Raw genomic sequence first — 15,293 nt, 5'->3', positions numbered from 1 at the left:
GATGAATGTATCGGACTCCAATTTGAAGTGAACAAGATGGGTTGAATCAGTCCAATATGTCTCATTCTCCAATTTTCCTAATTTTTCCTTCTGCGTTATTCATCACTCCCTTGTTTGCTGCCAACAATTAAGAGGGTTCATTCTCTTTAGTTTGAAGCTGCAGCGTTCAAGGCTTAATGTCCTCTCCTAAATAACCTCAATGCTCTCAAGCAGGGCAAGAAAGAAGTAGCACAGTTGAAGTGTTTAAGTTATATATGTAAATGGAGCTTGGAATATTGGGCCCTCCCAGTTTCCAAATAGCACTGCGCACTGCGACCCTCTCACTGTACAATGTGGGTCACATTAATACTTCACAGATGCTGCCAGACCTGCTGAGCTTTTTCAGCAACTTCTATTTCATTTTTTTCCAGCATTTATACTGGACCTGTTATGCTAGGGTTTTCAAATTCATGAAAGGATCCAGGCATGGTTATGAAAAAAAAAGAGTATTTTTGCCTGGTTGAGGAACCCACAAAAGGCCTTGATTGGTGAGGTATATATCTCCTAAAAGAGGATGGACGGTTATGCTTTAATGACCTTTTTCTCTTCTTAAATTATGTTCTTAATGTGTCAGTTATGAAATTTGGCACAGAGCTTTGTACAACAGCAATGGATGTCAGGCAAGAAGGCCATCCAATTCACAATCTGTACAATTTCACATTCTTCAAAAGTAGTGAACAAAGACTGGTGATGCAAATGCCAAATCATAAAATAAACACATATTGCTATCATACCATTTTATAGGAGATCCTCAAGGCAGATTTTTTAATTACCTTGTTCAGATATGCTATGTCACATACCTGGGTCAGGTGGGATTTGAACTCAGGCTTTCTGGCTCAGAGGTAGGGGCACCACAAGACCCTAAGTTCTTCAGGGTAGTGTACCAGGCCCAACCATCTTCAGCTGCTTCATCAATGATCTTCCCTCCATCATAAGGTAAAAAAAAGGGATGTTCACTGATGATTGTACAATGTTCAGCATCATTTACAGTTCCCCAGATACCGAAGTAGTCTATGTCCACATACATCAAGAACTGGCCAAATTCCAGGCTAATAAATGGCAAATAACATTGATGCTGCACATGTGCCAAGCAATGCCATCAGTGAACAAAAGTAACTAACCATCTCCCTTATTAGAGGGATTACCATCACTGAATTCTTCCCTGTCAACATCCTGAGGTTACCATTGATTAGAAAGTGAACTGGACCAGTCATATAGATACAAGTGCAGGTCAGAGGCTAGAGAATACTGCAGTGAGTAACTCACCTCCTGATTCCCGAAAGCCTGCTCACCATCTCCAACGTACAAGTCAGGAGTGTGATGGAATACTCCCCACTTACCTGGATGGGTGCAGGTCCAGCACCATTCAAGAAGCTTGACACCATCCGGGACAAAGCACCCAGCTTGATCAGCATCCCACCCACCACCTTCAACATTCACTTCCTTCAACACCATAGCAAAGTGGCAGCAGTGTGTACTATATACAAGATCCATTGTAGCAACTCACTGGGGCTCCTTCAGATCCACAGAGTCACTGAGTTTTTGCAATACTGGAAGACACAATCCAACCCATTGTGTCCATGCCAGTCATCAAACTTCCATCTCTTCTTATCTCATTTTCCAGCAATCAGCCTTTAGCCTGTATACTATGGCATTTCAAGTGCCCATCTGTACACGTGTTAAATGTCTTGAAGGTTCCTCTTGGATGTGAGTTTGCTCGCTGAGCTGGAAGGTTAGTTTTCAGACGTTTCGTCACCATTCTAGGTAACATCATCAGTGAGCCTCCGACGAAGCGCTGGTGTTATGTCCCATTTTCTATTTATCTGGTTAGGTTCTATTTACCTAACCAGATAAATAGAAAGCGGGATATAACACCAGTGCTTCGTCGGAGGCTCACTGATGATGTTACCTAGAATGGTGACGAAATGTCTGAAAACTAACCTTCCAGCTCAGCGAGCAAACTCAAATCCAGAACCTCAACCTGAGCCACAAATCTGCTCAAAACCCGCTAGGTTCCTCTTTTACCACCTTTTTAGGCAGTGAGTTCCAGATATGCACAACCCACAACTATTGATCCTCCGATGGAACCTTCAAAATCCATCACCTCTATAACCTAGAAGGTCAAGGGCTGTAGATGCATGGAAAAACCACCACATGGAAGTTCCCCTCCAAGATACACACCATCCTGATCTGACACAAGATCACCTCTCCTTTGCTGTCCCAGAGCTGCCTCCATAGCTGCACAGTGAGTGCACCTATAATGCATGGGGCTGTAGCCAAGGCAGGGGGAGGGAACAGATGGCTAAATCTTCCCCTGAAAAGTTGGTCCAAAACCGACCAACCAAAACCATGTGCACTCCAAAATTACATTACAGCATGTGAACAAGGTAGTAGTGGTAGTTCTGTGTCTCACTGAGACAAATTCCTGCCTGTCAGAACTGCCAGCTATCCTGATAGGTAGCTCTTGCAAGCCTGGCAGTGGGTAGTGGTCACTGCCAGGACTGCAGGCAGATGACAATCATTGATCCAGGATCGTGATGAATCAGGATGGTTGAGGAGGGAGGAATGAAGTGTCTTAGCAAAATGAATTGAGAGAGCGTGGTCTTTGCAGTGCGAACTGGGAGGAAGGAAGGTTCCATCTTCTGGCTAGGTGTTCCCAACATGTAAAGTGCACTCCTCAAAGATAGCAACCCCTTCCTTCCTGCAATTTTAATGACACTTCCGAGAAAACTGCCTCTTCATTCCTGCCTGTTGTTTCGTGGCATTGGTAGGATAACATTCGTGTCAAATGAACTTTTAACGAGTTCTTAATTATTTATTTACATGTGGCTGGTTGGTTGTTGATTCAGATTATCGAACAAACTCCATGTTGTTAGGGACAGTCAGTGGGTGGGTAAGAATGTGGCAGACACGTCAACAAATCGAACTTCAGCAGCTCAAGAATGCATCTGACAACTACCTTTTCAGGGGCAATTAGGGATGGAGAACAAGCACTGCCCATTTCCCATAAAAGAATAACAGAAAGCAGACCACTCAATGAGGCAACTTAGTCTTTTCCTTAATTAGCGTTTGCAGGGATTTAGAACAAAAAAACTACCATTGTGGAAGTTAGGTCAATCACTGAAAGGCCCGAACACTGAATGTGGTGGTGCAGGAATGACTCTAAACTTGATTTATGCAATTTTAATACTTACTGGCAGGACTTGAAGTTAACTGACGTGTTAATAGAATTATCAGCAGATGTACAGTATATAACATTAATTAAAAAGTGTCAGACATGTTGGACTGTTTTACAGGGAGTAGAGAAGCTGAGACCCCCAATTAAATGACATCCAACTTATCAATTTTAATCAAATTCTTAGTTATATCATTTGCCATAGTAAATGGTGTGCAACCTGAAAAAAATGCTTTGGTTTGCCAGACTCCGAGGTGTTGATTCCCACAGAGGTGTAGAATCACACGTTAGTTAAATTCGTCAAAAATGTTTAGAACAAGATCCAATCTGGCAGAAGTAAAAAGAAAAACAGCAAATGTTGGAAATCTGAAATAAAGTAGAAAATGCAGGATAAACATTACAGGAAGTTTCTGAAATGCTGAAAGGACTAAAATATATTTTGAGCTCTAGACACATTGTCAGAACTTTGTTCTTAGTTTTGACAATGAATCTACACCTAAAATAGTACACCAAACATGCTGCTGTTCTCCCTCCAATTCTACATTATTTTCCTTTTTTCCAATTTGTCATATTCCTGGCTGTGGACATACAATACTCCTGTTAAAGGTCACTACAGAGCTGAAAGGTTAACTCTGTTTTGTTATCCACAGATATTGCCAGACCTGCTGACTATTTGCGTCACACTCCATTTTTACTTTAGCTTTGGAGCATTCTCATTATTATGTTTTTGCGAAAGTGAATTGCTACTCCACACAAACAGGAACTTTGGGCACAATGGCTGAGATTCGGTGCTCTTTACATTAGGGTGGGGACACGCAGCTTCAGTGCTGATTAACTTCCCACCACGAATGGGTGTGGAATCTCACCTGATTGGTCCTTTAAATGCTCGCAGACCCAATTCTTGTCCAATCTCCCAAGTCTCACCCCCTGACGTTCCTCCCCCATCAAAGGCTACTGACCAATTACAGACTAGCAGCCACTGAGGTCTAAAGATCATCAATATAAACCCAGACTCAGCAGCCATGTAGGTGAGCAATGGTGAGCAGGCAAGCCCTTTCTCCTGGATTTAGGTGATGGGAAATTGCAGGATGGCAGTCATAGTGACTATGGAGGGCAAAGTCAAATGCAGCAGGTGGTTTACAGTGACTGCCTACTTACCCATCATCCCCATCCTGAATTGCCCTCTATTGGGGTAAAGGCCCTGCCCCTCAAACCAGCATGTCTGTTGCCCTGGTTTTTTTCTGAGGAAATGAGGCACCTTTTTACACTGTTCAACAAAATATCCAACAAGTTAGACTGCCCCTGGTGAGGCATTCTTATTAAAACTGTAATCAAATGGCCAAATTTAAATCAAAATTATCTTATCAGATGATGCTCTGCATCGCTTATGGTGCCCACTGGTCCCTAAAGGCCTGTATTTTATGTTTGGAGATTGCAGCATCCCTCTTGTTGGACAGCTAAGTGTGGATGTAGGGGCAGACAATCAGGAACTACAAACCTCCACCCCCCCAAAAAAAACTTCCCTAGTTTGTGGAAATGGAAGGTAATGGAGCCATTGGTGAGTTGAGGTCCTTAAGTGATCATTAGTTGACAACTTAAGGGCTTTATTTTGTGGGATGGTAAGTCCGTCATGTCTAGAAATGAATTGCTGAGTTAGTGAGAATGGGTCGAGTATCTCTCCAGGGCCCCTTTGCCCAAACAGAAATAGTTCTGAGGAAGGGTCACCGGACCCAGAACATTAACTGTGATCTCTTCTTCACAGATGATGCCAGACCTGCTGAGCTTTTCCAGCAACTTCTGTTTGTGTTCTTGATTTACTGCATCCGCAGTTCTTTCGGTTTTTATTTACCACTTTGCCCAATGACTTTTTTTCTCACCACCCCCAGGAAGGACTGTGGGAACTGAAGAACTGATGTCACACGTGTGGGAAATGGGTAACTGGGGAAGAATCATTGGGAGTAGGGATAAGGGGACAAGTTGTGCAGTAAGAGGAACATTTCTCTTTCCAACATTCTACGGTTAAAGTCATAATGAATGCATAATGGGTGGCCATACTTGCAGGAAAAAATATGGAAAGAAAGGTTATGTTGTGGGTGTGTAAGCAGCTGCTTGAGAATGACTGGTAGAATTACAAAAGGGTGAGCAAAAAGGAGTAAGATGTGAACAACAAGGTGGCAGTCATACAGAATAGCATCCCAGAAACAGGATAGCCAATGAAATGTAGAGGTATAATAATAAAAAATATTTTGACAAAGAAGCGGGCGATACAAGTTTGGTAGCTCAGAGATGGATTTTAAGGAGGCTGTTGATGGTGGTGGAGAAATAGGTATTTGGGAGGGAATTCCAAGAGTTGGTGTCTTTGTAATTGGTGCCAAGAGAGGGTGGGAGCAAATGGAGCAAATCTGTGTAGAGGTTAGAGCCAGTGAAATAGAAACTTTAGCGAGGGAAGTAAGGGAGCAGGGGAAATAGGTGAGTTTGGAGGCTATGGAGGTGAGTGGAAGTAAGATACATTTGAAATGTAAAAAAAAATTCTGTCAAATGACACTTTTCCTCAACAAGCCAGGAATTTGATTTAGTGGAGGCACTGGCCATTAGTTAACAAATACAGAATGAAATCTATTTTAAACACACATATTATATTTATGCTAGACACTTGCTTTACACATAGTAAATCTTATCTCTATTAACTCCATAACATAACTCTATCTAAAGCTTGAATACTTGAAAAATGATGAGATTCATCTCTGAGGCTCTCACAGAAGTGTTAGAGGGGCACTAGACTTGGGTGGAGTGGATGGTAATCTGAAATTTTGTTTCAGAAGATGAAAATAGAAAAGATAAAAGGTGCCAGTGAAATTAAAAGAATAAAATTGAAATACAAAATCACAAAACAACATAGACAGAGGTCATTTATGCATTTGAGCATATCTTGTACCATTATTTGGTCGAGAGAATTCTAACTTCTGCTTTAATTGGTATCTTGGGAAGTATCAAGGAATTTGTGAACAAAGTGTTGACAGTCAAGAATATTCTTTGTATTTTGTTTAAAATGCTCAAAGATCTCAAAGTAAAATACTGCTGTGCAATTTTGCAACCATGAACTCATTATTTGAGCTGTTTTTGCAATGAATTGGTCCAATTCTTAAAATAGGATTATTTCACTCTGATTAAACAATTAGTTAAATGAATTGCATGAGAATTTCTGCTTTGATAAAATGTAGAGATTTAAGAAGAATAAGTTACTTGGCCCAGTTTGATACTACTGTGAGAGGAAATTTGTGAGGCATTGTTAGTTTTAATAGAAGAGTTGCTAAGCAGCGCTGGTGTCACCCTTCAGGATTGCCTGTTAGCAAACACCCAACCTTTATTTAAAAGGTTAACTCAAGCAACTCCAGCTAACCCATTAGCTTAACTTCAATAATTTGTAAGATAATGGAATGCCTTTCAGAGGGGTAAACTGCAGGAATACATGGTAGAAGAGACGTCCTAATGCACAAGGAATACAGAACAGGAACACAAGAATAGAAGTAAGATACTGGAGACTGCCAAAAATCTCTTTCAAAGATTTTGTTTATTTACAGTATATTAAAGTTTTGAAAGACCTGTGTGAAAGACATGTGATAAAACATTGAATATCCAATAGGAAGTATGGGTTCGAATAAGACACTAGTTTAAAAAAGTCAACAGGCGACAGAGTTGAAATGTCTGAAAAAAAAGGTGATAGATCAGAGTATTCACAGAATTAACACCTGGACATCTAATACATATAGGTATGTCAATGAAGTGAGCAAAAACTGCCAAATCTAACGGTATGCTGGTCAAAATCGTGATGGTAATCGAATTTTGCAGACAAGTTAAGTTGAAGGTACAGTAAAGAATTAGCAATGCACTTTGGCAGACACTTGGCAAATTAAATTGATCCATGATTCACTGCACTTACATCAATAATTGGGATATATATTACTACAATCAATGCAGATGAGCTAGGACCAGAAGAAGCAAAAAGAAACTTGAGGTGAAGCTGAGGTAGGAAATAGCCAATAACCAGTTGCTGCAGCCTGTGGGATTATCTGCCAGATTCAATAGTAACTTTTGAAAAGGAGTTGGTAAATGCGGTTCAGCATTGTGGGCAGAAACTGGAGATTGGGACTAATTGCATAAACCTTTCAAAGATTTGACAGACACAGCAAGCCGAGTGGCTTCCTAATTTGAGGCAAGATTTCATAAATGATGGTGGGTAGCCACACAAACATGAGCATTCACCTTCAAAGTCGGCAGTAATAACACAATGCTGCCAGTTGCCTCAATTACTTTTCCTACCTTCGCAACAATATTCAATACAAGTAATACCAACTTGTCAGTGAGTCATCCAGTTGTGTCGACTGGCCAGGGGTGGACAAAAAAAAGGGCTTTTTTTTCTAAATTGGCTTCAACCTAAGAAACACCAGGGGCAGGTAGAGTCATGCATTCATACAGTACAGAAACAGACTCTTCAGTCTAACCAGTTCAGCCAATCATAATCCCAAACTAAACCTGTCCCACCTGCCCATATCCATCCAAACATTAAAATAAACCGAAATAACTGCGGATGCTGTAAATCAGGAACAAAAACAAAGTTGCTGGAACAGCTCAGCAGCTTTGGCAGCATCTGTGAAGGAAAAAAATCAAAGTTAACGTTTTGGGTCTGGTGACCCTTCCTTGGAAGAGATGGTGGCTGGGAAAACGTCAGTTTATATGCCTATAAACATAAAATTGGCATATTAACTGATGTTTTTCCAGCCACCATGAGTTCTGTGGAAGGGACACTGGACCTGAAACGTTAACTTTATTTTTTCCTTCACAGATGCTGCGAGACCTGCTGAGCTTTTCCAGCAACTTTGTTTTTGTTCCCTCCAAACATTTCTCATTCATGCACTCATCCAAATGTTTTTTAGATATTGTAACTGTATCTACATCCACTACTTCTTCAGTAATACATTCCACATATGAGCCACTCTGTGTAAAAGAGTTGCCCTGCAAGTCTTTTCTAAATGTTTCTCCTCTCACCTTAAAAAAACGTCCCGTTGTTTTGAACTCCCCCACCCTGAGGAAAAGACCTTTGCTGTTCACCTTATCTGTACGCCTCCAGTAAGTTATTTCAAACCTGGAGCTTTTCTCACTCTTACTTGCAAAATGTGTCTCAACTGTTGCCTACAGATACTTTTTAAAAAACTAAAGATACTGTCATTTAGTAAAATTTAAAAAAAGCAGTTTTGTTACTATAAATGTTTTTAAAGGGTGGAATTTTCTAGGTTTCATATCCCCCAAATGTGGTGGCAGATGCCAAAATGCTTGTCACCATAAACAGGAAATGTTACCAGATTCAGCAGGCATCGGCCAGTGGGCCTTTGGATAGTGGGACAATGATGTCATACCTGCCTTGAAGTTGCCAGATGTTTAGAGGCTGGCAGTGCCTGGGAGTAGAGGCTGGGACTGCCAACTGCACAGCAACCCCAAAGCCCAGGAGAGTGGACAAGGTATGTCACCTTTCAGAGAAGATCGAAGGAAAAGAATCATGGGAATATGGTGCTCACTAAATCACAGAAGTTCTGGTTCAGAAATAGGCTATTTGGCTCATTGTGCCTACACAGGCTCATGACATGAGCATCATTTCCAAGTGCAAATCACTTGCCTTCTCCTGTATACCTTCGCACATTATTTTTATCCAAATAATCATCAAATGCCGTCTCAAATGCCTCAATCGAACCTTCCACCCACACAATTCCAGGAAGTGCATTCCATACCCTAGCTGCTCACTGAGTGAAAATCTTTTGCCACACTTCTTTTGCTAGTCACTTTTGACCCATACTGGTGATGGGAGCAATATTGGCCAGTGACAGTACACAGAGAGCTAATCATTAGAACCTGTTTAAAAAAACACAACTTTCCAAGAAAGTGGTTGAAGCATAAACATTGAATGTTTTCCAGGAGAGTTAGATATGATTCTTGGGGCTAAAGGGGTCAGATGGCATGGGGAGAAAATAGGAACAAGCTATTAAGTTGAATGATCAGCCATGACCATATTGAATGGTGGATCAAGCTGGAAGAGCCAAATGCCTGCTCGTTTTCTTTGTTTCAGTGTTTGTAATACTTCAAACCATCTACAAGGTTAGAAATTTCAGATATATGATTCAAATTGTTTAGGTGCCAAAGATTCAGATCTAAATTGTTGATATTATAAGCAGAAAGAATTAGAGACAGTTAGAATCATTGAAGACTCTCCTACTTGCAAAGATTAGTCAGTCAAGAGGTAATATGGCACATGTTATAACACTACAAGCCTTCCAACGTTGAAGAAATCTTCAAATGTTGCACCTAAATTTGTTCCAAATTGTAGGAGGTTGTGTCAAAAGAGACCAAGTCTCCAAAGATTAAAGTAGAATTGAGAGATTATGTTGAGAAAGGTGTAAATGGTATAAATTAGATAGCAAAAGGAGTTGAAGGTGCCATCAAGTAATGGTTCTCAAATTTGGTTTAATTACACATTTTAAGTAGTTTAGTAATCACAGACTTCTTATACATTAGCATTTCTGAACATGAAGTTCATCAGTGTTCAGTTAATGCTAATGATGTTTACCAGCGCTGTCTGATATGCAGAACGTTGAGATAATGTGTAAACTTTTATCTTCCATTTAGCTAAAAGCTAAAGGCGGGATAGAATAAATAGGGAGGATCTGTTCCTGCTCATAAAATTAAAAAAAATCAAGAGGACATAGATTCAAGGTGATGTGCAAATGAAGCAGTTAGGATATGGAATGCCCTGCCTGGAAATTTGGTGAGGCGGGTACAACTAAGGCATTCAAGAGGGCATTGAATGATTATTTGGTTAGAAATAGTGTGAAGGGTATAGGGAAAAGACAGGGGATTGGTGTTAGGTAATGATCACCATTGGGCTGAATGGCTCCATCGATGATTCTGTGAACTGGTGAGCCGTTGTGATCATCAGCACAGTTTGAGCTGCTACTCCAGGCTGTGCCAAGGATGCAGGGGATACGGGAAGGCATTAAAACATATTCTTAATGCACATTTTTCTCATCTTGCTCCCAGTTCAGGCATAAAATTCCTGTCTGGCCAGATTTGGGAAGGTCCCTCCCTAATTTAAGTAAAGGCCATAAGTAACTAGTGGATTGCTACAAACATGTCTGTCTCTCTGCTGACCTTTAGGAAAGGACTTGGTGCCTCTTTACCTCATCTGGCCTATGTGTAACTCCAGATCCACACTGTTGGTGGATCTTAACTGCCCTCAGAAATGGTCCTGGCATCCACTCAGTTGTGCTGCAGAAAGTGACTTTGCATCAGTACCTTCCCAAGGGCAATTAGGGATGGCCAATAAGCTTCCATCGTGTGGATGTATAAATCAAAAGATAGATTTTTATGGTATTCCGATCATTGTAAATCATAGGAGATAAACTTGATAAATTGAATTTCCCAGTTCTTTGTGACCAGCTTTGCTGACTGTTGATGGAGGCCAGAAGCTGAGAAGCCATTACCTCTATGAGGCGAGTATTCAACAGCATGCCAATCATCTGAGGTGACCAAGAGGTGGCACCAGCCCAGATGGTGGCAGATTAGGAGGCAAGGGGATTATAAGAGGCAAAGACTCCTCATTCTACAGAGGGACTGCAGGCAGGAAGCACTGCTCCTATGATGCCTGTAGAAGGCTACCCCTCTACCCTTAGCCATCCTAAATTCTTTTGTTTGTTTTTACTTCTGGTGTAGCTGCTGCGGCTTTAGAACTGATCAGGTCGACAGTATGGAGAGCCTGCTTGCCATCTCAACTGGACGGCAATGAAGTAATAGGCCTTCTCCGGTAAAAACTTTGAACTGTTCCATCTGACCCCATTTGATGCCAACAATGCCAGGAACCTGAAGTCCATGGGAAAATTTGGCTCTATATTTCCTGATTTTGTTCTGGCCCTCTGAATTACTTGTCTGGGAATATAACCACTTTGCTGCTGGACTGTTTGCTGTGACAGCAAAGATGATATTCAGAAAATTCTGAGGTCACTGTTCAAGGTGTGAACTCCAGGTGTCTGTATCTGAGAAGAGGATTCACACTTCACGGATTGACACAGACATGGTGGGCCGAAGGGCCTGTACCTCTGCTTTCTATTTCAGCTCTGAAGTGTTCAGGCACTGAAAAATAAAGAAAGTCACTTTACTAAATGGCTATCCTTTAGAACAAGGAGGAGGTAGAATGAATAGCTGAGCAGACATATCTGCAATGTGAAAGGTAAAGACAATGTTGAAATGTTGGAGCACACAGGAGGAGGAAATAGACCAGATGAGTGGTCAACAATCATAGAGCAAAATAATTGCACTTGTTACAATACAAAATTTACTGAATCCAATTCTGATCGAAAATCTACTGCAAAAGGTAAGCGCAGAGTGTTCCATGTAGGTCTCCTTTTTTAGTGAAAGATAATGAAGTGAATGTGTAGCTGAAGAATTACAAAGAAGAGTGAAGAGAGCAGGGGTCCAAAAGTAAAATGAATCAAATTTTATAATGTTCTCTCAAAGATTGACAAGTCGAATTGAAGTGAGTGCTCTCTGAGGAGAGAGAATAAGTAAAATACACCGTAAATATGTGCTTAGACAAACGACTAGCTGGCAGTATTGCAGCCTCACAAATGTCCAGATACTCATGGAGTGACAGCAGTAAGCCCAGTTAATTTTAAAGGCATGCTGCTCATCAAGTCCCTCGCTGAAATGCATGGTCATAGTGACACAGACCATGGTGGCTCAGAGGAATCTGTTGGGGAACCTGTGATGGTCAGGGAAGTGTGGCAGTAATGGGGTAGGGGAGGCAGCTTCTTTTGTGGCAAGGAGAACCATTTCTGCTTACCCTGGTTCACAAGGAAGCCACAAATCAATTTATAAAAACTTACCTCACTAAATCCCTTGTACTCCTCTCAATGACAGCAATTGTTGCCACTGGTCTCCTTGCAGTTGATGACATCTTTGGATTGCAAACTGTCTCTGATGACTGTGCTTGGTATTTTTAATATAAAATTGCAGTTAGCCAGAGTGGAGCAGTAAATTGCCGCTCTGGTTTATCTGTCACCTCCACCACACCCGTCTCCCCGCACAACACCACCACCCCCCCCCCCCCAACCCCTTCTGTTTCCTGTTGGTGGGAGTGCTAAAATCGAGCTTCACATCTCAATAGGGAGCTCAGTGAGCTAAGACTGGAGAATCGATTTCACAGAGAATGGGTAATCCATTCTGTAAGCTTTCTTAAAAGGCCATCTCATCTGAAATATTTTGTTACCTCAGGAGCTATTATTAGTTTGTTATTGATTAAGCTGAGCTGAGTGAGCAGAATATTTTAGTGCCTCTGTAAATTTCTTTTTTATATGCTGGTGGAAGGGATTTGACTTAAAAATGCTGAACTTGTGTTAATTCATACAAATAATAAAAAAAGAGAAACAATGCAATAAGATGAATTTTCAGACTTGTCAGCTATCCTTGGCATAGGTACAAGTGTAGATTCTCCAGGTCCAGCACTCTGGTGCAGTCAGCATGAATACTCGGAAATTTGATTGGCACGCTCATGTGTTATAGTGGATGCCCTCCCAGCCTTCCTGCATGCTACCATTCAAGATGTCTTTATGGATTTTCCTCTCCATGTAAGCTTTCTGCATTGCCAAGAAGACTTAGTATGGCCTACAGTCACCATGTCTACAGGTGATGTATAATTATCGGAAAAAAACAACGGTTGGCAATTGTAAATGCACAAAACACTGACCGTCATTCAATCTGGAGTGTCAAAGGCAGAGCAAGCCGTGACGGACCCAACAAAATGTTTTGTAATTAGAGAATGAAATTCTAATCAGCTTTTCAACTTTGGTAGATCTGGTTTCCAGACCCTCAGGTTAACTGTCAGCTACATCCTTGAGAGGATTTGCCAAATTCAGAGAGGCTGATTTCTCCTGGACCATTCCTTGAAACATTCTACTCTGATGAAGAGTCCTCCAGACTCGAAATATCAGCTTGCTCTGCCTCCACGGATGCTGCTTGGCCCATTGTGATTTCAGCATTTTTTTGTTTTCACTACCTGCACTGTACCTAAGATACCTATGCATTTGGTATCCCGTGATAAAATAGGAAGTGCAGATCCATCTCAGTTTTTTTCTGCGTAGACTTCAGGGAATAAATGGAAAACAAGTACTTCCTAGGATTTTTTTCCCTCTGTTCTTGAGCAAACTTGTATATCTGTACATGTGTGACATGCATCAGTGTTTCCCCACTCAGTAGAGAATTGCCGTACCCTTTGCCTTTTAGCTCTTAGAGATTCTGGCTGAAAAGGACAAAATCATTGCCGTAGTTACCTTGATGGAGTATATGTTTTCCTGTCACTTCATGACACAATAATTCAACAAGCTTCCAAATCCAGATAAATTCAAAAGCAATGTTACCATGCAAGACTGAGTAAGATATGCCAATATCACTCATTCTGAGTATGCTTTACTTTATTTGGTCAATAGCATGTCTGATAAACACAGAAATCTATTATCATCCTTAATAGTCTCTAAACTTAGCTAACTGAGGAATCCATGTAGGTGAAGTGTACGTTAGTGCATTTCAATCATTCTTACCTATGACAGACCAGCTAGGTATAGAGATTTAAAGTGGTAGTTGGTGACAAACAGGACAAACCGAGTTGTAACTCTGAGTACAGGCACTACTTGTTTAATGTGATATAACCAGAAGCCCCTACTAAGCAGTTAAAAAAAAGAGCACATTACTTGTTAGAACATTGGCCCTCAGAGTTAGCTAGAGCTAAATAAGAAGAGTCCCAGACCTCTCCTATGAACATGTTCACGTCTCAGTAATAAACAAGAGTTGCAGCTTTTTCATCAGTAGTGCATCAGACTACCATCGGCCTTGTCTATTCGTGATTATGAAGAATCACAGAAGGTGAAAGTGAGGTAGAGAGCTTTCACGTTTGACCAGGGAATTCCAGGGCTCAGAACACATGTAGCTGAAGACATGGCCATCATTGTTTGAACAAAGAAAATCAGGTTGCACAAGAGGGCAAAATTGGAGGAATGTTGACATCTCACAGGTTGAGAATTTTAAATTTGAGGCACTGCCAAATCTAGGTCCAAGAAACTCAGCATATACAACAATGACAGGTGAATTAAAAATTCATTTAGGAGATCTGTACTTCACTGCCTGTCCCAGTATTTTTTGCCTGTCCCTACTTGCCTTGAGAATGTGGTGGCAAGCTGCCTTCTTTACCTTTTGAAGTCCATGTGCAGACCCACAATGCAGTTAGGGAGGGAGTTACAAGATACTGACTGAGCAACGCGAAAGAACAGCAATATAGTTCCATGTCAGGATGGTGCATGGCCTGGAGGGGAACTTTCAGATGGTGGTGTTCCCTTGTATTTGCTACCCTCATCTGCTTAGATCATAAAGATCAAGGGGTGGGAGATGTTATTGAAGGAAATTCAGTGATTTTCGGCAGTGCAAATTAAAGATGGTATATGTTGCTACTATTGAGTGACAATGGTGAAGGAATAGATATTTGTGGAACTACAAACAACAAATCGCTAATTAATCAAGTAAGCTGTTCAATCCTGAATGGTGTCAAGCTTCTCGAGTGGTGTTAGAGTTGCACCTATCCAGGGAAATGGCAACTATTTCATTGCATTCCTGACTTGTGCCTTGATGATTTTGTTCTTGTTTATTAAATGGATAGGGGCATTGGTGGCTAGGCAATATTTATTGCCCCTCCCTAATTGACCAGAGGGCAGTTCAGAGTCAACCACATTGCTGTGTCTGGAGTCACATGTAGGCCAGACCAGGTAAGGATGGCAGTTTCCTTCCTTAAAGAACATTAATGAACCAGATGGGTTTTTCCAGCAATCAACAATGGATTCATCACCAGATTTTTAATTCCAGATTTTTTTATTGATTCAAATTCCACCATGTGCCATGGTTGGATTCAAACCCAGGTCCCCAGAACTTTGTCTGGGCCTCTGGATGAACAGTCCAGTGATAATACCATTAGGCCATCACCTCCCATAATAAT

At 41.1% G+C, this 15,293-nt stretch overlaps 1 protein-coding gene across 1 annotated transcript in view; it reads left to right on the top strand.

The window, feature by feature from the left end:
* dcc (DCC netrin 1 receptor) overlaps positions 1-15,293 on the top strand; it is a 931,407-nt gene that overhangs the window by 19,091 nt on the left and 897,023 nt on the right. The gene's annotated exons all lie outside the window — the stretch shown is intronic.

This window comes from Stegostoma tigrinum, chromosome 1 (assembly GCF_030684315.1).
Source record: "Stegostoma tigrinum isolate sSteTig4 chromosome 1, sSteTig4.hap1, whole genome shotgun sequence".
In the NCBI taxonomy this organism is placed as follows: Eukaryota; Metazoa; Chordata; class Chondrichthyes; order Orectolobiformes; family Stegostomatidae; genus Stegostoma; species Stegostoma tigrinum.
This window is presented reverse-complemented; position numbering and strand designations above follow the sequence as displayed.